Source organism: Carassius auratus, chromosome 33, assembly GCF_003368295.1.
Source record: "Carassius auratus strain Wakin chromosome 33, ASM336829v1, whole genome shotgun sequence".
NCBI lineage: Eukaryota > Metazoa > Chordata > Actinopteri > Cypriniformes > Cyprinidae > Carassius > Carassius auratus.
In genome coordinates this window covers 2,867,795-2,892,947 of record NC_039275.1, presented here as the reverse complement: position 1 = coordinate 2,892,947, position 25,153 = coordinate 2,867,795, and the positions used below count along the sequence as shown (strand labels likewise).

The 25,153-nt window shown below is 35.4% G+C and overlaps 1 pseudogene; it reads left to right on the top strand.

The window, feature by feature from the left end:
* The first annotated feature begins 275 nt into the window (after positions 1-275).
* LOC113052729 (citron Rho-interacting kinase-like) overlaps positions 276-25,153 on the top strand; it is a 54,730-nt pseudogene continuing 29,852 nt past the window's right edge.

The window sequence follows — 25,153 nt, the reverse complement described above, 5'->3', positions numbered from 1 at the left end:
ATAAATAGATAGAGCAATGGGTAGAAAAAATGTCAGATAGCATGATACACAGAGTGTCCAAGCATGATGGGTAGATAGATAGATTGTCTAAAAATTCTTACAAAATATGTTATAGAAATAAAGACATACATAGACAGTGAGGCACAAAATGTCTAAATTGTAATCAGATGTGGGGAGAAAAGATAAATATCAGTTCTGAGTGAGAAAGAGAGAGAGTTTCAACAGTGAGTCAGTCTTACTGCTCGTATTACTGTGATTATAGAGAGCTTCTGCAGTGGAGAGAGAGAGAGTGAGCGAGAGAAGGCTGTGCACGATTCACTGTCTTCTCTAGGATTCAGCTCGCTTCCCTCCTCGTCTCAGTGCTTCTCTCTCTTCCCACTCAAGTGTATCTGATCCGTCTCTCCCGCACAACTCCTCTGTTTCTCAAGAACTCTGAGGATGACTCCTTCGGAAACCTCCAGCCATAGATGCCTGTTCCCCAGCTCATGGCTGCCCAGGACGACTCAACACTCTTGGGCTTCCTTCATTTGGACCTGCCCTCTCTAAAGTGGAGCCACAGCAGAACATCAGCTCAAGCCGGTCTCCTTTAGGGTGAGTATTGACAAGATATGAGTGTGTTAATATTATTTACTGAACCACAGAAAAAGATTTATGCGATCCAGTGTTGTTGTTTTTTTGTGGATTTGCAGTTCATTGTTTTGCTGTAAAAGGTTAAATGTGTGACTCCTTGTTGCATATTGTCATTAGTGTTCATATAAAAGCTGTGAATACTGTACGTCCAGGTGGCATCTCAGATGGGTGTAGAGAGAGAGTTAAGACTAGTGGTGCCAACACTGTCAGTGTGTGAACTCTCAATGCATGTCATGACACCAGGTCTGTACAGAATATCACCACTGCGCTGGTCATTAGTACAACACAACTGCTCTGATATCAGCAGCTGACTTTGATCAAACCACTAAGTATTAAAGTTGAGTGTACTTTGTGCACAGGTACTTTATTAATTGATCAGATGCACCATTTTCACCAGAAAACAAGTGGACAAATCCAGAGCATGGGGTCTTTTGACCCTAGGAACTGCATCGAAATGCTCTGGCAACCACCCTGGCATCGTGACAGTTTTGCACCACCACTTTTCTTCAGCAAAATCAAATATTTATAGATTCCCAGCCTTGAGTTCAGGTAACCGGCCTGTAGTATGTTGAGAGAGAAAAATACAGTGTGTGGGTGTAGTGAAATAAAAATGTATGAGGAAAAGAGTAGCAAGAAGGTGCATAATGGACTTATTTCTATGGAAACAGCACTTTCCTCTCTCTCTCATCCTCCCTCTCTGCACTGCTACTAAAAAAACTCATATGGATGTTTTATGTTCCCCATTTTAAAGAATCCGTTAATGTTTTTGTTTGCAATTAGCTGGGAAATGCATCAACAAATGCCAGTAATTTTTTAGATGTGTTAACAAACTAAAAAGTTGAACTCAGACACGCCCATAAACCACATCACTTCCTATGTTTTCCTCATTCTGTTACCACTGACGTGAAGTCTTCTAATCGTGCAGTTGGAGATTTCCGTTGAATCGTGTCTTTCTGTCGCTCAAGCTGTTATTAAGCCACTTAAACTGTCTGAACCTCACACTGGATTGGCTCTGTTTTAGAGCACATGCTGAAGCAAATAGATGGACATTTGGAACTTAAACCTTGCTAAACCTACAAATATTAGTTTAGTTAGTCAGTTCAGTTAATCTCTTCCTATTATTTGCTTTTATAATCCTAAACCAGCAAACACTCCTATTAAGCTCTGTTAGCTTGTCATTATTTGTATTTTTTGTGGTTGCATCATCAGACAAAATCTAAATAATAAGCAATACAGGGTCAGCATGCAGGGATCAGTATTGCACAAATCTAGAATTATGCATATAATATTTGAATACCGTTTATTAATATGAAGTGATCCTCATTCACATTAATGCAGAGCTGTCTAAAAGTGTCTGTAAGTTTGACAGTGAGAATAATTTCATGCACCAGCCTGCAGTATGTCAAGATGCACACGCTCAGTAATCCTCGAGAGCTTTTTCACTATCCCACACACACACTGATAACTGAATATTATTTTTGGGAAATAATAATGCGATTGACGAGAGCACTCATGCATAAGTGCTGATCAGGTAAAGGGATTGTGTGGTCATGACTGTAGCCCGGATGGAGAAAAAGAGTATCATTTGATCTTTGTGAACAGAAAGTGTTACTGTGGATGAACTCAGTGCATGACCTCAACACTTGATGCATGCATCTGTTTGTGCATTCCATTCATGAGGCTAGCTCCATCCATCCATCCATCCATTCACCCATCTTTTCTGAAGCACAGTATAAAAACTGAGATATTAGAAAAAGAACTCTGACCAAATTTAGAGAACACCTACAGATTCCTCCATGTTGTTGATGTTAATCTGGCACCTGAATGCTAATTTCTATAGAAGCTATTCATTCCAAATCTGTGATTTCTGGAGTAGTGAAACCAGTTCATTCACGTTCCACAAAAACGCTGGTTGTTCACGTAAGGCAAATGCATGAGAAGACTGGATAATGCTGAGACTCTCAGTGGTGAATCGGTTCAACACTGCAGCTGGAATTGCTCTTCGGTTCAGTTCATCTTTCTGTCTGTCTGTTCAAATTTAGGTGATCACTCAGAATGACCTACTGTTTATTTATTTGATTGAAACTGATTATTTTTAACGTTCATTTTATTTCATTATTTCAGTTTGTTTGTTTGAAGTATTTTGTTCAACTGATTTTATTTAATATTTATTTTGATAATTTCATTTGTTTATATATGTATTTTTAAATGTTTATTTAAATTTATTTTAGTTTTATAGTTTTGAAAATTTTTATTTCTTCATTATTTTAGTGATTTAGTTAAAAGAATAACGTTAAAGAATAACGCTCAAGTGTCAGACCTGTTGCTCACATATTCAACTGATATACCTTATTTGTCAATCTCTGTCAAAGCTCTTGTTTACATTAATGTTCTATCATTTATCATGATCAGTGATTTCTAATTCATTCAGGCCTTCGGCATGCCAGTTTGTGTTTTTTGCATGATTTTTTTTGTCCGTTCTCTGCAGCTGAATTTCTCTTATTCCCCAGAGATCAGAGATGAGAATAATTCAATCGTTCCTCACCTTGAAACACCGTGTTACTTTTCCACATACTAAATTATGCATCCAGCTGTCTTCAGAAGTATAATCATATTTTTGCATGATCATTTGCATGTTCAGGTGATGTAACTAACCCGCAGTATGTTTAATGATATACTGGATACAGTTGGTTTCAGTGATGAGGGAAAATGCATTAAATATTATGTTTTTACTTTCTAACCTTTGAACTTTGATTGCAGTATAGTTTAACATATCAAATAACCATGCATATTGTTGTCATTTTCTAAAATTGAGTTTAAAAGTGCTTTACAAGTGTGGAAATATTGTTGCCACATAAATAATATCTTTGTACATGTGAGAATGCATGATGTGCCTGTAGTCACTGGTTTGAGTCTGTATAGCTCATGTGTGCTGTGTGTGTGTGTGTGTGTGTGTGTTACTGCTGGCTGCACGTTTCTGTGAATGTGAACATGAGTTCCTACCTCAGCTTTGGGTTTGGAAAGCGATTCCATAAGCATCTTTTGGATTGTGTGTGTGTGTGTGTGTGTGTGTTTTGTAATCTATAAGCCCCCTAATGCTGAATTGTAAAGCCTCAGGCTACTGAAAGAAAAAGCCAGAGAGCAAGAGGGAATGTTACAGAGGAGTAGAGATGCTTGTGCTTTTATTGGGAGCGCTATTCGTTCTTTTTCTCTCTCTCCATCTCTGAGGATGCCAAGTAGAGAGTGGCAGTTAGAAACAGTCTGTGCATGTCTAATATGATCGGGCTTGTTAAAAATAGACTGCACTATACGCTTCGTGCTGAGCTCGTATGCGCGGAAAATACTTTGTTTCGTTGGATTCGGAAAGTAAAAGGCAGTAAGGATTCAGTATACATTCTCATTCTAGAAACTATGGAATATTTGATTGGACAAAAATTGTACGTTCCCGTGAGTGCTGATGATGTCATCAGTATTTTGGTTTCCAGTGTAGAGAAATGCTGATTGTGAACTCACCATGCACCGCTTGTGCTATGTAACTACTATTTTTAAGAGTCTCTTCTGTTCGCCAAGTTGCATTATTTGATAAAAAAAAATACAGTTAAATACCGTAATATTGTGAAATATCGTTACAATTTCTATTTTTATATATTTTAAAATGAACTTTGTCACTGTGATGCAAACTTGCAACATTTTCAGCACCATTACTCTTCAGTCTTCAGTGTCACATGATCTTCAGAAATCATTCTACGCTGATCTGCTGCTCAAGAAACATTTCTGATTATTATCATTGTTGAAAACATATTTTTGTGGAAACTGATACATGATATATTCTAGGATTCTTTGATAAATAGAAAGTTCAAAAATACAGCATTTATTTGAAACCGAAATCTTTTGTAACAATACAGTATGAATGTTACATAATTCTCTTAGCAATCGGACTTGAGACTTTTTTTTAATGGACGATAAAATTTGATAAAACTGATTTGCTGCTAAACAGGACCATAATATCAAAGAGATTTGAGAGATTTTCTTCAGATCTAGTTGGATAACAAATAAATACATTTAATCTCACTGCAAAACAAATGTGTCCTGGCATCATGTTTCTTTCTCCTTTTGAAATAACATTTTTTATAACTGCAGTTTTATAATTATTGTTGGAGCGTCTTTGTTTTCTGAGATTTGCGTCGCAAAGTTTAATCGATTTACACATCTCTTGGCTTAATTAGAGCTGAAATGGAGCATTTAATTGTTTTTCAGAACAGTAGCTTTTACTGTTAACAGCAGAAGTTTCAGTCATGTGTTTTGGTTTAATTACTGTTTAAATATGGTTTCATGTTCTTCAACTTTTTTTTCTTCTTTCTATTTCTTCCAGAAAGAACACGTTCATTCAGACCCCGTCTTTCAGCCTACAAGCACACAGAGAACAAGACCTTCAGAGCCGAAGCTTATAGATTGCTAGAGGAGAATAACCAGTCATATATAAAGGTACGTCTCCATATCTAACATAATTTTATGGATAATGAAATCTCTCATATATGCACCGATGTCTCTTTTTTTCCTTGTTTTTCTGAAAGATGGAGCAGGAGATTTCAAAAGTGCAGCGTAAGATGTCAGACCTGGAGTCCGTTTTGCAGCAGAAAGATGTGGAGCTCAAGGCTTCTGAAACACAAAGGACCATCTTAGAACAAGACCTGGCCACCTATATCACCGAATGCAGCGTGGGTTTACTGTCTGCTTGTGGAAATGCGGCATGACATGAACTGTACTGCTTGGTTTGTGAAACTTTTTCTTTGTTTTGTGTGTGTATTTCAGAGTTTGAAGCGCAGTTTGGAGGCAGGCCCGCATGGAGGTGTCTCAGGAGGATGATAAAGCTCTGCAGCTCCTACACGACATACGAGAGCAGAGCAACAAACTGCAGGAAATTAAAGAACAGGTTTGAATTCATTTCAGACGTTTCTGTAGTGCTTTTCACAATGCATATTAATCCAGCGAGCGGAAGAGCTCTATAAACTGAAAAAATACGTTTTCTAGGAGACATTTACGTTTATGCATTTAGCAGATTTTTATGAGCATAGCACCTTTATTCCAAAGTGACTTTGTTTACATAAGTGCATTTAAAGCTGTACATAAGATACTTTCACTGTAAAGTGGTACCGTTTTTGGAAAATATACCGGGGCCTTTAAAAGTTGATGTACCTCTGACAAACATAACCAGAGGTTTCAGGATAGTGAGATTTGTGCTTCATTAAAGTGTCATGTGTCTTTCTTTAGCACTGGGGGGTCTGAGTGAGTGAGCATTTCACAGATTTCTCAGATTATTCCCTTAGAGCTTCACAGGCATCTGCTAATAAGCATCCTACTGATATAAGTACAAATGATCTCAGTCCATCTCAGCTTCTGAAAGACTGTGAAATAGTGATGGCCTCTTACAGCCATGAGTAAAGTGACGGTGAACGTACTGTAAGACTGAAGAATGAGTTGTGAAGGTAAGAGCATAATGGAAAAAAGCCTGTTTTTCTGCTGCTGCTTGCACGTCTCCCCCAGAGCCAGGCTCCATCGCACTGCGGTTGCCATGGAGACAAAAATGGTACCTCACAGTGAAGGATGTTGCAGATGCCGTTGAAATGCTGTCGTGACAAACCGGCAAAGGGCTCAAATTAGCAGCAAGCAGACTTTAAATGAAGTCTTCACTTTTCATTTATCCTATACTTTGATTTGATCAAGCTCTGTGGTTTGCTAAAATTTAAGTTTGGTTTCACAGAACTTCGTCGATGCTTAGTTGATGCTTTCAAACTCTGCTGCATAGAGTCAGATTTTTCTTTGTGTGCATGTGTTTTATTTGTTATATTTATGAATATTTGTGAACTAAGCAAAGACAAGTGTTGAGATATATCAATTTACCATTGGTTCAGCAGGTGCAGTGATATTACACAGAAAATACAGAAAAATACAGAAAATCTGGAAAAATACAGAAAATCTGGTCATGTTTGAGTGAGATGCTAACGGTCTAATCAGATTCAATGGTCTATGCTAAGCTAAGCTAAGCTATAAGTGCTACCGCCAGGCCTGAAGATTGGCTGAATGGATTCGAAAATAGGTAAACTCAACTGTTTAACTCGAGGGGAATTGAAAAATGAGCCTATTTTCAAAAAAAGGAGTCACTTGTGTCATTCCTTAAAGGGGTCATGAACTGGCTTTTTAATTATTTATACTGTTGTCTCAGGTCCACTTATGATGTTTGCCTGGTTTGCAAAAACATCAAAAACATCAAAATCAACAAGTAGAAGGCTATTTTCTACCCTGGTTTTGAGGTCGACTTGAGAAATGCTCTGTTTTTATGGGTGTGCCGCAATGAAGACTTGCAAGTAAACACCCACTGTGATTGGATAACAATTTTGCATTGTAAACTAACTTTACGTGTGTCTGTTTAACAAGCTACGCTTACCCTTCATAGGAGCCTTCTTTTACTTTAAGGCCTGTTCACACCGAGAACAATAACTATAAAGATAACTATTAAGATAACGATATTAGCCTCCACACCAGCGAATGATATTGTCTGTATTTTCTAAGCGCACATGCGTCTGCCGCTTTAAATTCTCGAGCTCATTACAGCAGGATTGATTCTGACTGGCTTTCAATGTTTTTATCGTTCATCAGAAGAAAAATCGCTGAAAGTTATTCCAAGGATATCGTTTCTCTGTGCCTTTATCGTTTTAGTTCTGGTGTGGACTCTGCTATTCTTTAACATGATCTTCAATGGCATGTTTATTGCTTGGTTGCTTAATCCTGTTTAGTGCCACTCGTGCTATTTGCGAATCAGTGGGCGGAGCTATGAAATTTGATCATTTGATGGGCCTAGTCTCAATAGAAGCTTTTATTTCAGTACAAGGGTGTTTTCAGTTCTGAAACTTACTGTATGTTCTTTTAGTGCGATGATCTCTTATATGTCAAAAGCTCAAGTAAAAGTTGATTTCTCAGTTCATGACCCCTTTAATAAATCGTTATGTTTGAACAAATCGGTTGAGTGAATGAATCAATGCCTCCCTCTTAAAGATGGTCAAAGATGGTTGCCATTTGCTGTTTGAATGTAATTTGCAGAAAGAATATATCTGGAAGGATTGGAATTTAATGTATTTTAATATAGTTTTTATTCTCACAGTAAGTGACTTGTAATCAGAACTTTAATTATACTTCAAATTTACAAAAAAATTTACTTTAATGAGACAAATTTTCTAATTTTGAGACATTGTTGGAGATCTATTGTTAATGTTTAAAGAAGATGGATTTGTGATTATGTAGTGTTTGATCTGGGTTTTCAGTGCCTGATATTGATATAGAAAGTGCTGTATCTCTGAATTGCTGAAATGACAAAGCAAAGCCAGGTCTGAAAAACCTGAGATTTCAGCAAAAGCATCAATTGCCTTTCCATTGAATCTTATTGGCGTTTAGGAGAAACAATTGATGTATTCAAGAGATATCAGTTGTAGTTTTCTTTCTGATGAATGAATGTGGCATTCAGGATTTTTAGTGCTTGCAATTATTGCAGATGTTGAAATTCAAGGCACTTTCTGCTAAGATGTTATTGTCACGATTTTAGTTATTTGTGCAGAAGAGCAATTAGCTCACTATTGATAATTAAGCACTCACACAGATGACAGATGAATGTTGTGTTGACTCATTTTGAGCATTTTTTTCCCTTTTTTTCATATTATGACTTTGATTTGGGAGGCAGTTTCACAAAATGTCTAGCACCTCTTTTCTGTAATTTCTGGTGCATAATTATAATTCTCATTATGGTGATGTAAAGCAAAAAGCACAACCATGCTTTTCCATAAGCATTTTTGTGTACTTTGTTGTTTTTCCTCAGTTCTTTCACAATATAGCACAGCCTCAAGTGCCATATTGCTTTGATTTAAAGGCTACTGCATAGTAAAAATGCGAGGCACAACAATAATGTTATGTTATGTTATGTTATGTTATGTTATGTTATGTTATGTTATGTTGCACTCACCACCAGTCCATCCAAGATAATCACTTGCTCACCAGAGGATGCTCTGCAGTGAATGGGTGCCGTCAGAATCCAAACAGCAGATAAAAACATCACAATAATCCACAAGTGATCCACAGCACTCCAGTCCATCAGTTAAAGTCTTGTGCAGCAAAAATCTGCATGTTTGTAAGAAACAAGTTCTTTAAGATCTCTTCAACTTCAAACCGTTGCTTCCATCTAAAATAAGATTGGCGCATATTTCTTTCTTAATTCAGATGAAATAACTTTTTTACTGGAAGTAACTGTTTGAAATTGCTCGATGGACACGCAGCTTTTCACATCACAAGACATTAACTGATGGAGTGCTGTGGATTATTGTGATGTTTTTATCAGCTGTTTGGACTCTCATTCTGACGGCACCCATTCACTGCAGAGCATCCATTGATGAGACACTGATGCAATTATTCCAAATCTCCAAATTTCTCCAAATCTGATAAATTAATAAATTCATCTACATCTTGGATGATCTGAGGGTGAGGACATTTTCAGCAAATGTAAGTTTTCAGGGGAACTCTGCCTTTATTCTTGGTCTCTATGTTTGAAAGTTACCCAATTTCCAAAGGAGCATGTCCAGCATGCTTTACACCAACGTTTAATAAACACAGACAGTTACTGATTCTATCTTTTATGCTTGTCATGCTGGATTTCCTTTTCCCCTTTAACGTAGCCCCAGGCTACCATTTATCGCTAAACTCCATAAGACGTCTCGTTAGTTGACCGTGGCGTTGTCACACATGACATGGACATGATTTGTGACCTGTAGCTAATGGCTGATGAAAGATAAGGGCTGATTTGGACTTGGACTGGCACACTCGCTCCGTCCACCCACTCGCTGGCCTTTCACCCACTCTGAACACTTCTGTATCCAATTCTGCGCTCTGCTTTTCATGTGCTGGTCTCTCTCTATATCCTGCGGTTGGTTACTCAGACTGATTTCATCTCCTCTGCCTCATGTTCTCACAAAGGTCTTCTGATTCGCCTGTTTTATTTGATTTTGCCATTTTTTGCACAAAACTGTTTGCTTAGTGCTGCATTGAAATAGGTTGCATGAACCCAGTCTGATTCTTTTATACCCTTTGTAAAGCTTCTCAACAGTATGAATGGTTTGCCATGTCGAACGCAGGAATATTAAACTAAAAATAACCCTATAAACACCTTTGAATTATCAAGGTGATCAAATCCTTGTTGAAAAACCTTGCACAGAATCTACTGTATGCTTTCTGTCATCTGATTGATAGTTCAGACATTTTTTGTTTAGACTTTATGTTGATTCACGTATCTTTTTTGGTGTGAAATCTTAAGACTAAGTAAACAAAAGAACAGCTTTGATATTGTTATTATTATATTTCAAGATGAACACTTACTGGACTGAAGCAGGTTTACTTCATTATCCATACATCCTTTTTTTTTTTATTTGATTATCAAATATAATGATCAGGCTTTTTAGGAATTTTTTTTTTTTTTTTGTCAATCCTCTCTGTATTGCATTGAATTGGATGTTTTGATCATAAAACTAAGCATTTAAATACCATCTTACTAAGACATTTTATTGGAGATATAGAGTAAGGAATGATATGCATATAATTTTATGCAAGTATCTGATATTGTTATAAAGATCTCATTGATTTACATCACAGGCTATCAGAATTTCATTCATCATTATCTGCACCAAATTACATATATTTGCTCAGTTTGGGCCTCTGAATAAAACTCAGATTTTTATTTTATTTTATCATATGATACAATACTATAACACGCCATAAAAGCCTGATGCATCAAACATGAAACTCAACCAAAAACACATACACACTTTTATTTTATATATTAAAAAAATTATATCTCAATAAACGGTTCTCATTAAAAAAAAAAGAATAATAAAGTTATTTCTTTTGTCAGATTACATTGCACTGCGAGAAACTTCGGATAAAAGCATCTGCAACATACAGTACATGTCCACATGAGCTAAATAATAAAACGATGTGTTTCTGTAGCTAAAGTGGCATTTTAACCACGTATGCCCCCGCAGGAGTACCACGCTCAGCTGGAGGAAATGCGTGTTTCTATTCGTCAGCTGGAGGAGAACCTGTCCGCCGCTCGCCGCCGCAGTGACCTGTACGAATCCGAGCTGAAAGAGTCTCGCCTGACCAGCGAGGAGCTCAAGAGAAAGGCTGTGGAATACCAGCAGAAGATTCAGAAGGTTTGTTCAGGATCTAAGCGAGGACGGTCCTGCTGATGCACGCTCGATGAGATGCCATCAGTCTATGTTTTCATTTTGCAGGCTAAAGAACAAGGCAAGGCTGAGATGGAAGAACTTCTGACTAAACTGCAGAAGGTACATCTGATATGACAACTCATTATTTTTACATTTGCTGTCGGGAAGACCAACATAAGGTATTTCAGTTCTAACTAGCTTAACCAACAATACTCTCATGGTAAATGAAATAAATCGCCTCGCTGATCAACCAGCACTAACCAGTCTGGAACATAAGGAAATTGCTAATGCAGCTGTTTTCATATTTAAGCTTTGTTTATTTGTGAATGTCTCAGACCAATGCAGAGCAACAAGTAAAGATGGAAGAACTCCAGGAGAAGCTTGCCAAGGTACTGTGCACATTTATTTCAAATTCAGCCCTGCTTGAAGAACTCAAACATTATTTTTTTGATTAAAAATGTACAGTATATTCAGTAATATTATTGATTCAGTGAACTGAGCTAGCTGATAATAACTTTAAATAATAAAACTGAAAATATCTTTGCAACACCAACACTGTTATTGAACTGAATTAAATCAAGATTGTACTGACTTGAGCTAAATGATGACACTATTGTCTTTTGCAGAGATGCTTTATATAGCTAAAAAATTTAATGTTTTATAATTTATTAATTTTACAACATAAATACCTCTTATTTTCCTGTTTATTAACATGAAACTGCTTTGAAACAATATGTGTTGTATAAAGCACTATTTAGATAAATGTGTTTTGAGATCTCATGGATCACACAGCAGTAGTTAGATGATAGGCCCCCCTCTGAATTATTAATGTACATTTACAGTAAAAAAAAAACCAACATAAAAAACACTTGTGGTTTTAGTTGCCTGAAATTCAAAAGAAAAATGTGTTTCTTGTATCACAGAATAACAAATTGCTGCGTATTTATTTTATAACTTCTAACCGTATATTTTGGTTAAAGTGATATAATGTTTAATATGTAAAGCTAGTTTTGAAAGAGGTGAGTTTTCTGCTGTCGCTTGAAAATTGTCAGGGATTCTGCACTCCAGATAGGGGTGGGAAGATCATTCCACCAGCCAGGAATGGTGAACGAGAATGTTCTGGAAAGTGATTTTGAGCCTCCTTGTAGGAGTCCACCAGCCAGGAATGGTGAACGAGAACGTTCTGGAAAGTGATTTTGAGCCTCTCTGTAGTAGTCCACCAGCCAGGAATGGTGAACGAGAATGTTCTGGAAAGTGATTTTGAGCCTCTCTGTAGGAGTCCACCAGCCAGGAATGGTGAACGAGAATGTTCTGGAAAGTGATTTTGAGTGAGCCTCTCTGTAGTAGTCCACCAGCCAGGAATGGTGAACGAGAATGTTCTGGAAAGTGATTTTGAGTGAGCCTCTCTGTAGTAGTCCACCAGCCAGGAATGGTGAACGAGAATGTTCTGGAAAGTGATTTTGAGTGAGCCTCTCTGTAGGAGTCCACCAGCCAGGAATGGTGAACGAGAATGTTCTGGAAAGTGATTTTGAGTGAGCCTCTCTGTAGTAGTCCACCAGTCAGGAATGGTGAACGAGAATGTTCTGGAAAGTGATTTTGAGTGAGCCTCTCTGTAGTAGTCCACCAGTCAGGAATGGTGAACGAGAATGTTCTGGAAAGTGATTTTGAGTGAGCGTCTCTGTAGTAGTCCACCAGTCAGGAATGGTGAACGAGAATGTTCTGGAAAGTGATTTTGAACCTCTCTGTAGGAGTCCACCAGCCAGGAATGGTGAACGAGAATGTTCTGGAAAGTGATTTTGAGCCTCTCTGTGATAGTACCATGCTTGTGTTACTCACTAGCGGATCTTAGACTTCTGGAGGAGATGTAGATTCATACTGTAATAGTGAGTGGAAGTAGGCGGGTGCTGAGCCTGTTGTTGTTCTATAAAGAACTTATATTTTAATTTATAGTTTGTACTTTCAAAAACTATAATTTTTATAATTTGGAGTTACATATATTGCCATGTTGAACCATTAACAGTTTTTCACGGGATATGGTGAGTTAACTTATAGTTAACCATTTAACAGGTTTTTACAGTAGAATTTTTAGCCTTTTTCTATACATTTGTTTTTACAATGCAGCTTCCCTCTCTCTTTTAGGCCGTGAAGGCGAGTACAGAAGCCACTGAACTCCTGCAGAACGTCCGTCAGGCTAAAGAACGTCTGGAGCGAGACCTGGAGCGTCTGCAGACCAGAGAGGACTCGACCGACAGCCTGCGCAGACGCCTGCGAGAGACTGAGGTGATTTATGACTCCTCTGACACACTGCATGGATTCAACAGACACTTTTCACTGTCTGAATGAATTCAAATGGCTATATTTGCAAATATCATGACTAAGATCGATCAGATTCAACTTTATTGTAATTGCACAAAGAATTAGCATGAATAAACAATTCCTCCAGCTCAAACTGTAATAATGAAATTATGAAATAAAGTGTAGAGCAGTGGTTCCCAACCTTTTCAACTCGCTGCCCACACAACCAAACACATATGTTTGCGCGGCCCACTTCAAAAAAATTAACTGACCCCGCTATTGTTGGGTTAATAACTTAGTACTCAGAAGCTAGATTTTAAACTATATTTATTGAATAAACTAGGGCTGTGCGATATGGACAAAAAAAAAAAACTATCGCGATTTTTTTCATCAATTTTGCAATTGTGCTTTTACAGTCATAAATGCATTCAGGATTAACTTGAAACATATTTCCAAAAGAAAACCAACCAGAGCTTTATCAAAAAGTTGTAACATCTCTAGAACAGGCATAAGTCAAAATTATCACTATAGTGAAGATGTAAAAAATGTATAGACTTGTGGCAAAAATAAATAAATAAAAAAATCCTGAATCCCCAAATTCACTCTATGCTCATATGTTAGACATGAATTATTTTCGCACGTTTTTATTTCTAGCCTTTTACCGCAGTGAGAACGCTCTGATCCGTCAACATTGGCTCAGAAAAAAGGCGCATCACAGACAGTGTGTGAACCTGGAGTTAGGCATATGCGCACGCTCAAATCGTGATTTTAGGACGTTTTCTTTTAATCGCACAGCCCTAGAATGGACTGGAAATGAACAGAAAATAATTGGCGGCCCACCTGCAATACCACGCGGACCACAGGTTGAAAACCACTGGTGTAGAGATTGAACTCAGTGTTACCTTTTTAGGATTAAAGCATCTGCCCAATGCATGAATATAAATGCAAATGTAAACAACATAATTAACCCATTGTAATCCTCTTCTGCTGACATTTAGCCTAAAGCTCACAGCTGATTGGCTCTTTGTTGATGAGTGTACTGATGTGATTTTCCAGTTCAACAACTGCATAAAAAAATTAATTAGTAGTGTTGTTTTGTTTTGTTTTCCAATACAAATATCTATTTTTTTTTAAATCAAGACATATTTACTTAAGAAAATGACATCAGTTTTTTAGTCTTGTTTTATTAAGTTTTTGCTTAAAATGAATAATAATAATAATAATAATAATATCTGCCATTGTGGTGTGAAAAATAATATTGTTTTCACTTTTAATAAAATTACATTTTATTATCCAATTTATCCGTAAACCTAATTTTGATACATTTTTCAGAAAACAGGACGTCAAATCAAGTAATTTTGCTAATCTTGATGAAATAATGTTTAAACATTTGTACTTGAAAAAAAAAACTTTTGCAGAGTATTTAGTCATGTTTTCTCAGTTTAAAAAAAAGGCTTAAAGAAGTAAAATCTGAAAAATTTACCAGTGGGAAATTAAAAATAATATTGTTTTCCCTTTTAACTTTATTTGTCTGACCCAAATGGCAGATATTTTTTCTTGTTTCAAGCATAAACTCAATAAATTTTTATACATGTTTCAGGAAACAAGACTCAATATATTTTTACTAATTTTACTCATTGTTTACAATTTATACACAACGTAACCTTTAAAATCTGATTTGTTAATAGAAATACTGTTCCATGAGCTATTTCTACCTGATCTAAAAGTAATTTGTTGGTGAAATCTAATGCATTCAATTTTTGAATAAGTGATGCTAAGTAATATTTTTTTGACTTGAATAAAATTAAGTTGCCAGGAGAACATCTTCAGAATGTGGTTTTTCCTTTTATGTGGAATGGAACAGGATGGCAAGAAAACCCTGGAGAACCAAGTCAAGAGGCTGGAGATGGTGGAAAGGAGAGAAACTAAACTCAAAGAAGACATTCAGACCAAGTCACAGCAGATCCAACAGATGGCCGACAAAATCATGGTAAGCCTGAGACGCCAGCGAGCGCCGAACTCCTGCTGATTTACACATACTGTATCCTAAACACACACACAAGCAAACAGGTAAACACTGGAGTTATTCACTTCAACACAACATGTCAAAGAAATGCGATTGCTGTGCTCCAGAAATGTCTGGAGGTGTCAAATGCACGGAGGAAAGCTATTTAATTAAGACGCGCTACGCTTGTTAGTCACGCACGCCTCTCAAACCCTCACGCTTGCATTAAACACACGCGCACACACTTTCAGTTTTATTCGTTTTCCTTTTTTTTCAACCTGCTTAGCCTGGCAGTGTCACGGCTTCTCTTCCACAGCTCCCAGCATGCTCTCTGGCCCTGTCACGTCTCCAAAAGTGACAGATTGCAGTGGATCATCTCAGTCTTTGGCCACGATCATGTGTGTCACAATGACGATGTGTTTTTAGCTGGATGATTTATATGCATGTCAGCATCAGTCAAATTGAATCCAACTTATTTATCAAACTTCTGACATTAAGATGAAAAAAATCATTGACCATTATTCAGTTTAAGTTCCTCTGGTGTTTGAAACTGGGCCGAATCTGGGCCTGGGTTAGGATGAATGTTACCTGAAATCAGCAGCAGAAGCAATATCCACTTTATCCACTACAGTGTTTGCACTGTATTTTATGTATACTCATACTCTTTTGATGCTTTTTTAATAATTTTTTTATCATTTCAAATGCTTTATTCTCTGCTTTATGCTTTATGCTTTATTGTTGCGATTATTTTAATTCATTTTATGTATTCACTTTGTGTATGAAATGTGCTGTAGAAATAAATGCCTTGCCTTATCTATTTAAAAAAATCTTTAATTGAAATAAGGCTGATATAAGATATAAATATTATGTGTAAAACTTTTATTTTTAAAAGAGTCAAAGTACTAAAACTGACTAAAAGTGAAATAAAAATAACTATAAATATTTTAAAATGTAAATAAAATGAAATTAAAAACTAAAAATATAAAATATTACTGTTAACAAAAATATGGAAAAACTCAATTTGAATAAACTATACATTGTACATAAACTAATAACTAACTAAAAATTATATATATAAAATAATAACTTTTACTGTTTTTGCAGTAAAAATTATGGGTTGTACTTCCAAAAATGCTAAAATTGACTGTATTTTACTGTATAATTACATATAATGCAATAGTAAACAATTTACAGTTTTTTTAAATGTATGCTACAGTAATTTGCAATTAACTAACAAGTTAATTAAAAGTATTACATTTTTCTTTAATTGAAAAAATCACAAATAATATCTAAATACAGTACTATGTGAAAAACAAGCTGAGGTACTAAATTATTAGTACTGAAATAAAAAATAAATTAACTTAAATACAAATAAATAAATATATATAATGACATAATGAATAATAATGACAAAGGCACAAGATTCTTAAAATGTAAACAATATGAAAAATGAAAACACTAAAGATAAGAACAAAATCTAGTATTAATAAATAATAAATACTTTGAAAGTATATAAACAATTTTGAATAGCACTAATGGAAATATGTTATCAGTAAAAAAAATGACCTCTGTTTTTCCCAAAATAAATAAGATTTAGACTTTAACTGAAGTCCCACGCGTTTACATTTTTTCTTCAGGGAAAGATACCCAGTCAAACTCTCAGTATGAAACAGATATTCCTATGAAGTCTCAGTGGCATTTGTTTTTCCTCTATCGTCTGAATGCAGGAACTCGAAGAGAACTTGCGTGAAACCCAGGCAACAGCGCAGCGGATGGAAACACACCTGGAACAGAAGAAAAAGCTTTATGAAGACAAGATCAAGGTCGGGACACACACACACACACACTTCTGCTTGTGAAATATATCCGTACTGTTCAACGTAGAGTGATTTGCCTCCAACACTGAGTCTATACTATACTGTACTTCACTATACTTTAGTGCTCATTATTAATTTTATAGGGAGTGAATAAAATATCCTGACTTAGATTAAACCATTAAAGGGCTCATTTTGAGGGCTCTCTCTGTTCGTTTGTCAGGTGTAATAACCAAGTGCTTGTGTTTTGTAGGTTTTAGAGACTCAAATGAAGGCTGATTTGGCTGAAAAGGAACTGCTGGAGTCCAAGCAGAGCACGTTTGAGGAGGAATCTCGCGAGCGGGGAAAAGTGATCAGCGATCAGACAGCGGTAACACATTATTTGGCTTTTTTCTGAGAGACTATCATTGTTCATTGAGAAAAATGAGATAGTGTGACCTTGTCAATTAACACTGATCTTTGTGCTATTTTACAATAAATTCAAATAGATTTTTTGTATATAATAATTGTTTTACTGTATTGCAGTAAAAATACTGTATTGATAGTAATGAGAATAATTATGAAAAAAGTATTAAAGTAAAAAAAATAATAATAATTATATATATATATATATATATATATATATATATATATATATATATATATATATATTCTGTTGTTAATTTTAACAATGTTAATTTTAATTAAAGTTTTAGTAATTTTATTGTGTTTCTGATATTTTATTTTTTTAAAACACATCTATAGAGTTTAAGAGACTTATTAATTTAATTTCAGTTTTAATTATTTATTTTACTATACAACTTGTTGTATACAACTAAATAAAAATGTGTGTGTGTTTGTATATATATATATATATATATATATATATATATATATATAAACACACACACACACACACATATATAGTATCTCAGTAAATTCTCATTATATATTTTATATATTAACAATTGTAATATTTACTTTTATTTTGAGTAATAATTTTATTTAGTTAACTATAATAACCCTACTCAGTACTGTAGAAAGGCTAATATTGTTTAGACAAGACTGGTTGACTGTACTGATTCCCAGCTTGAGCAGCACAAAGAAATACACGCTGGTCTCTTCATTAGTGAAGTAAGGTTCTGCTTTGAATGATGGCGTCAGATCTGACTGTGTTTTATGTAGACGATCAATGCCATGGAGTCAAAGATGAGCAGCCTGGAGCAGAGGATCGCTGAGCTGTCCGAGGCTAACAAACTGGCAGCCAACAGCAGCATTTACACGCAGAAAAACATGTGAGTTTACAGACCTGAGCTGATTCACTCATTTCTGGAGCCTACAATTAGACTAACACACTATTACTTGACTGAAGAGCTTGTTTGGATTATTTTCAGTACATTATTAATTATTAAAATAATTTAGTTTTTTGTTATTATCATATTGCTGTTGACTGTTGTTGTTATGTAAAAGCAATTAGCCTTTCTGCTTCAAGCTGTGCCACATAATGTCGAAAAATACACAGTAAAACATATTTGTGTTCTTTGCAAATACATTTGTTTTGCGTTAAAGTATATATCTGCGACAGTCACTTAAACTTAAAAAAGTACTAAAATTACTAAAACTGAAATGAAATAAATGAAAGCGAATCAAAAAATAAACAAATAAATAAATACAAAAGCACACAGCAAAAATACAAAAGCAAAAATTAAAATGGAAACTGAAAATATAAAAAAGTATTGCTGCTAACAGAAATAAGAAAAACTAAAAACTATTTAAATAAACTATGATATTATGTTATATTGTGAAGGGTCTTCTAGAAATGTCCTTTTATTATATTATAAGTTATAGTTTGTAAAACAAAGTAAAAATAAATTAAAATATATTTTTAATATTTAATACAAATACTTTTCTAATAGAAATAACAAATAAAATATTTTTAAAAAATATTTGTATATACAATATCTGTATCGCTTTACCGTAGTACCAACACAGTATTTTTTTTGCAAGGGTCTTTTGGCTTATTGTTTTATGCTTCGATGTAATATTAGTATTAAGATTGTATTTTCACAGTCAATTTCATGCTATTCACATCAATGAACCATAAATATTTGTATATGAAATGTGTTTGGTGAATGCAAAGGGTTAATTTCAGGCTAATGTGCCATGATAGCAGATTTTCAGGGTTAAGGACAGAGTTAATGAACGATGACCTGTTGTATTTTCATTATATCAAGGCTTTCTAACAGCTTCATATTGTCCCTGTTGAGTTTGTCACCAGTGCATGTGATTTAGATGCTGTTCCCACCAGACTAGCTCGACCGAAACTCTGTGAGAAAAGCTCTCAAAGTCTTGTTTGTAACCTTTAGGAAAGCCCAAGAGGAGATGATATCTGAGCTCAGGCAGCAGAAGTTTTATCTGGAATCTCAGGCTGGAAAACTGGAGGCCCAGAATGCAAAGCTGGAGGAACATCTGGAGAAACTGACACAACAAGAGCAGACTAACAAGAGCAGAGTGCTGGAACTGGAGGCCAGACTGAGAGAGGTGAGCGACAAACAAGACAATCACATGATGATAAGACTTGTGAACCATATTTCACCCCGAACGAATCAAAAGCAATGAGTAAGAAGTTGAAAACAGTAGTGCTGCTTCGTACTTCTGTGGAAACATTGATACATTTGTTTCAGGATTCTTTGATGAATAGAAGGTTCGAGAGAGCAGCATTTATTTTGAATTTATTTATTTTACTTTATAAATGTCTTTTGATCAATTTAATGCATAAAAGTACTAATTTATTTCAAATAACAGTAAAAATTGTACTGACCCCCAACTTTTGAACATTTCTTGTTTTGTTCCCGCTTTTTTTTTCAGGTCATTTAAATGCCCAGCTAGGTGACAAATATACCATGTCTTAATTAATATGAGCCTGTGATTAATATGATAGTCACAAGCTCTAATCTGTTTAATATGAATGTAAGCCATGAATATATTATTGCTATAAACATTAATAACATGCATTTTTGTAAAGCTGATTTAAAACTTTTTGTATTGTGTAAAATGCTATACATATTCAACTGACTTCATGAATCATGTTTCACCCCCAAATCAACAAAGAAATAAATTACATTTTGCATGAAGAAAATGAAGTCTAAAACTAATAGAAAACGATATGTTCTAAAACTCTTAGATTTTTTTTTTGTATCATATTATTATTTTCAAATTCTCATCACTGAAAAAAACCTGCCTTTAATTTGTTGATTTAAGTTTTAAAAAATCAAATGTTTTAAATGTTTTAAATTCTTTTAATTAGAGTAATCAAAGATGATATGAATTATATATATATATATATATATATATATATATATATATATATATATATATTAGGGGTGTAACGGTTCACAAAATTCACGGTTCGGTTCGATACGATACACAGATGTCACGGTTCGGTTCTGTTCGGTTCGATACGTTTTAGATACAGCAAAATGTAAAAACATCTCAACTTTTCAGAATGCCGCAAGCGCACCGCGGGTCATGTGACAAGAACCAACCAATCAGCTTCATCCTTTCCCGTAACAACGTTGAGAGATCAGCGAAGATGAAGGATCAGCTGATCATAGTTGTATATGGATTGCAATTTTGAAATAAATTTAGTAGCAGAGCTACTGCAAGCGATTTTTAGAGCTGCAAATCCATTTATCCTTCGCTGAAATTTCCGCGTCTCATGGAGAGAGCACGTCATTGTTGCTTAGCAAAGACAGACGCCTCATGAGCGCTTCTGCCCGAGCGCTTTGGAAAGGAGGAGAAAGACGTGCTTAGCGTTTTCCATGCGTTTTTAGGCACGATATGTGAACGGCCCCTAAGGCGCTCGCTCACTCAGCACGCGCTGAAGGCTCGTTGCAAAATGTCGAATGCCTTTAACAGACCAGAAATATAAGATCCTAAAATAACCAACAGGTCTGGTGTTTGGGTTGGATTCCCTGTAAGCTATAGTGTCTAAATGCTGCAGGGATAGTTTGCTGCGTGCATGTTTCTCCTTTTTTTCGTCTTTTCCCAGATAGTACTGACGCATATATCCCAGATATTCCCGCTGGTTTTTTTTTTTTGTAATCCCGCTGGTGTACCCTGTCATGTTGCAGATGCGACATACCGTTGTTTATTTATCCACCACTCTCTTGCCATCACCATTATAGCTTAAAGGGAATCCAAAGTGCACCCAAACACCAGACCTGTTGGTTATTGGAGGATCTTCTCATTTCTAGTCTGTTAAACGCATTGGCTATTTTGCAACGAGCCTTCAGCGCGTACTGAGTGAGCGAGCGCCTGCTGAGTAGCCTAACATAAACATATAAGATGGTGTTTTTTTCTTCTTCGGGAGTGTCAGGGGCGTTGCCTGTTACGTTGTTTGGGTTATTGGGCTACCTTGTTGAACGCATATCATTATATTTCTCTCTCTCTCTCTTTTTTTTTTTTTCAAATATAATTAATTACTCCAACGAACCGTTCGGTATACATAATGCGTACCGCGTACCGAACCGAAAGCGTCGTACCGAACGGTTCAATACGAATACGCGTATCGTTACACCCCTAATATATATATATATATATATATCTATATATCTATATATATATCTATATATCTATATATATATATATATATATATATATATATATATATATAGATATATATATATATATAGATATATATATATATATATATAGATATATATATATATATATATATATATATATATATAGATATATATATATAGATATATATATATATATATATATATATATATATATCTATATATATATATATATATATATATATATATATATATATATATATATATATATATATATATATATTTTTTTTTTTTTTTTTTTTTTTTTTTTTTTTTTGAATATAACAGCAATGCCATTTTTTGTGGAAAATGTGCCCTTGAGGAGTTCAGCCAAAAATTTTAATGAGCTGAAGATTGATCAAGATTAGGATGAGTTTGTTTCTTCATCAGATTTGGAGAAATGTAGCATTGCATCTGTGTCTCATCAATGATTGCTCTGCAGTGAATGGGTGCCGTCGGAATGAGAGTTCAAACAGCTGATAAAAACATCACAATAATCTATGATAAGATACATGTTTGTAAGAAACAAATCAACCATTAAGCCGTTTGTACTTCAAATCTGTCACTTTTGACCAAAATGCAAGTCCATAATTCATAATAACACTTCCTTCCAGTGAAAAATTCCATCTCACGTTCTCCTCTCACATCAAAATCCACTCGCATTTTTCTTTAGAGCTGTAAACAGTGTTTGATCAGTGCAGATTTCTCTCCTGATTCAGACCAGACCAGTTTTTCACCAGAGAAAGCAATATTACGGATAGGGTCCTCGTATTTTAACAGGAAGTGATCGTTTGAAGTCAAAACACCTTAATGATGGATTTGTTTCTCACAAACACACAGCTTTTGGCTTCACAAGAGGTTATTGATGCACTGGAGTGGTGTTTATCATCCGGTGACTGTAGTCCTGCTGTGTGCTCATCCACAGATGGGTCTGGAGCACGAGGAGCAGAAGCTGGAGATCAAGAGGCAGGTGTCGGAGCTCACGCTGTCCCTGCAGGAGAGAGAAGCTCAGATCAGCAGCTTGCAGGCGTCCCGGCGCGCTCTGGAGAACCAGCTACAACAGGCCAAGACCGAGCTGGAGGAGACCACCGCGGAGGCCGAGGAGGAGATCACCGTCCTCCGGGTGAGGATTTACATTGTGATGAATGTCCCAGAGGTCACCATGATCCAATACTGTCCCTCATCATTTAGAAGGTAACACTTTAGTTTGGAGACCAGTCTCACTATTAACCAGTTAGCATGCATAGTATGTCCTTTTGGGCTGTTTTTAGTACTCATAAAACACATGTTAATGCCTTAAATACCTCAACTTAACAACTACCTTACTAAGTCTTAATAATAAGCAAATTAGAAGTTAATCTGGGCAAAAGTTAATAGTTAGTTAATAGTGAGAATTGGTCCCCAAAGTAAAGTGTGACCAACATTTGCGTTTGACTGAGATCAGCTACTGTATGTAGCATACTATAGTTAAAAATGTCTTTTAGTGCATACTGTTTCACACATTACTTTTTTAGAAAATAGTTAGCAGTACAGTAATAAATAAATGTGATTTAGGTATATACATATGAAACTGTTTGTTGAACTTTAATTAAATGTGCATATGTGACCCTGGACCTCAAAAGCAGTCTTAAGTGTACATTTTAACACTTTTTTGTACATTTTGAATAAATAAGCTTTCCATTGATGTATGGTTATCTGGAATCTGCGGTTGCAGATAATCATCTTTCAAGTTGTCCACATTAATTATTAGCAATGCATATTACTATTCAAAAATGAGGTTTTTGATATTGATAGTGGAAAACTTAGAAAATATCTTCATGGAACATTATCTTTTCTTATCCTAATGATTTTTGGAAAAATCAATCATTTTGACCCATACAAATTTTTTTTTTTTTTTTTTTTTTTGCCAAAGCAACTTTAAGACTGGTTTTGTGCTCCAGGGTCACATATGTTTTTTTTTTTATTGATTTTTTAAGGCTTTTATGGCTTCTATAGTTTGATACAGTGAGAATACGGAGGAATAAAATATACTTAACACCACAATTTTTGTTCTGAGCAAAAATATACAATTTGGAGCAGATGCTGACCAGTGATGGGAATAACGGCGTTATAAATAACGGCGTTACTAACGGCATTACTTTTTCCAGTAACGAGTAATCTAATTGATTACTCTTCTCATCTTAATAACGCCGTTACCGTTACTGCCAAAAAATGCGGCGCGTTACTATAACTGATGATGAAGCTGTTCTTTTTTTTCATCAGACCAACTAGATCTCTGAGCAAGAGGCAAATACTTTTTTTTTTACTGTTCTTCCTTGGTTAGTGGGCAAAGCACGAGACAAGCCCATAAATGCTGACGATTGGCTGAGGTAGAGTAAAATTTCATTGTAAGCCAATCAGAGGTAGAGTTGGGCGGGTGTTCGAAAGCACGCATAGTAGTGATGGGAATTCGGCTCTTTTGACTCAGCTCACTGAAAAGAGCCGGATCTTTGGCTCACAAACGGCTCTTTAAATGCCTTTGACTATAATATTTCAATTTTTATTACATAATTATTTAATTTCTATAGGCTAAATTTGAAAAAATAGAGTTGGCTCTTCAGATATGCGAGCCAGCTCCCGAAGTTCAACTAAAAGAGCCGGCTGTTAGAGTCGGCTCATTCGCGAATCGCGAACGACTCCTCAAAAGCTCATTCGCGAACGAGTCGATCCATCATCACTAACGCTCATTCGCGAACGACCCATCATCACTAACGCTCATGACAGGACACACAAGGAACAACACAAGCCAGTCAGTCAACGAGAGACAGGTATGGCGACGAGCCCAAATAATCCAACAGTAGCCTTCTCTAAATAGAAGTATATACATTACTTTTTCCTTCAAGAAATTAAAGAAACAATAAAAGGAAATATCAAAAGTTCCCAAAAATCTATCGTGTTATTTGCATTGATCCACTATATAAACATAATATCTACATACATGGAATTTGATTGGAGGCTAGTCTCACTTCAGATGTGTGTACAATGTTTCATGTTTCTGTTAATAATGTATTGTATTAAGTGTCCATTTCATTATACTATTCAGATTTATCATAAATAATTGAACATGCACATGTATTTTAAGTTCCTTTAAAGAGGGGTAGAGGTGGGGTCACATTTGAGCATTTAAAATTTAATTTTACTTGAAAGTAACGCAATAGTTACTTTCTTAAGTAACTAGTTACTTTTAAAATTTGTAACTGAGTAACTAATTTAGTTACTTTTTGGAAGAAGTAACTAGTAACTGTAACTAATTACTTTTTAAAAGTAACTTGCCCAACACTGATGCTGACATTTATATGGCCGAAATGATGCTTGTAATGTAAATGAATGATCTTCATAACAGTATAGCAGATAATTATATAAGTCGTCAGTAAATATGTCTTGGGAAGATGATATTGAAAAGCTTAGTTTGATGATCAAAACATATAATGCAGTGCGATACAATGATGATTGAGAGATGAACAAATAACCCTTCCTCAAAAGTCTAACATGTGAACATGAGTTTTC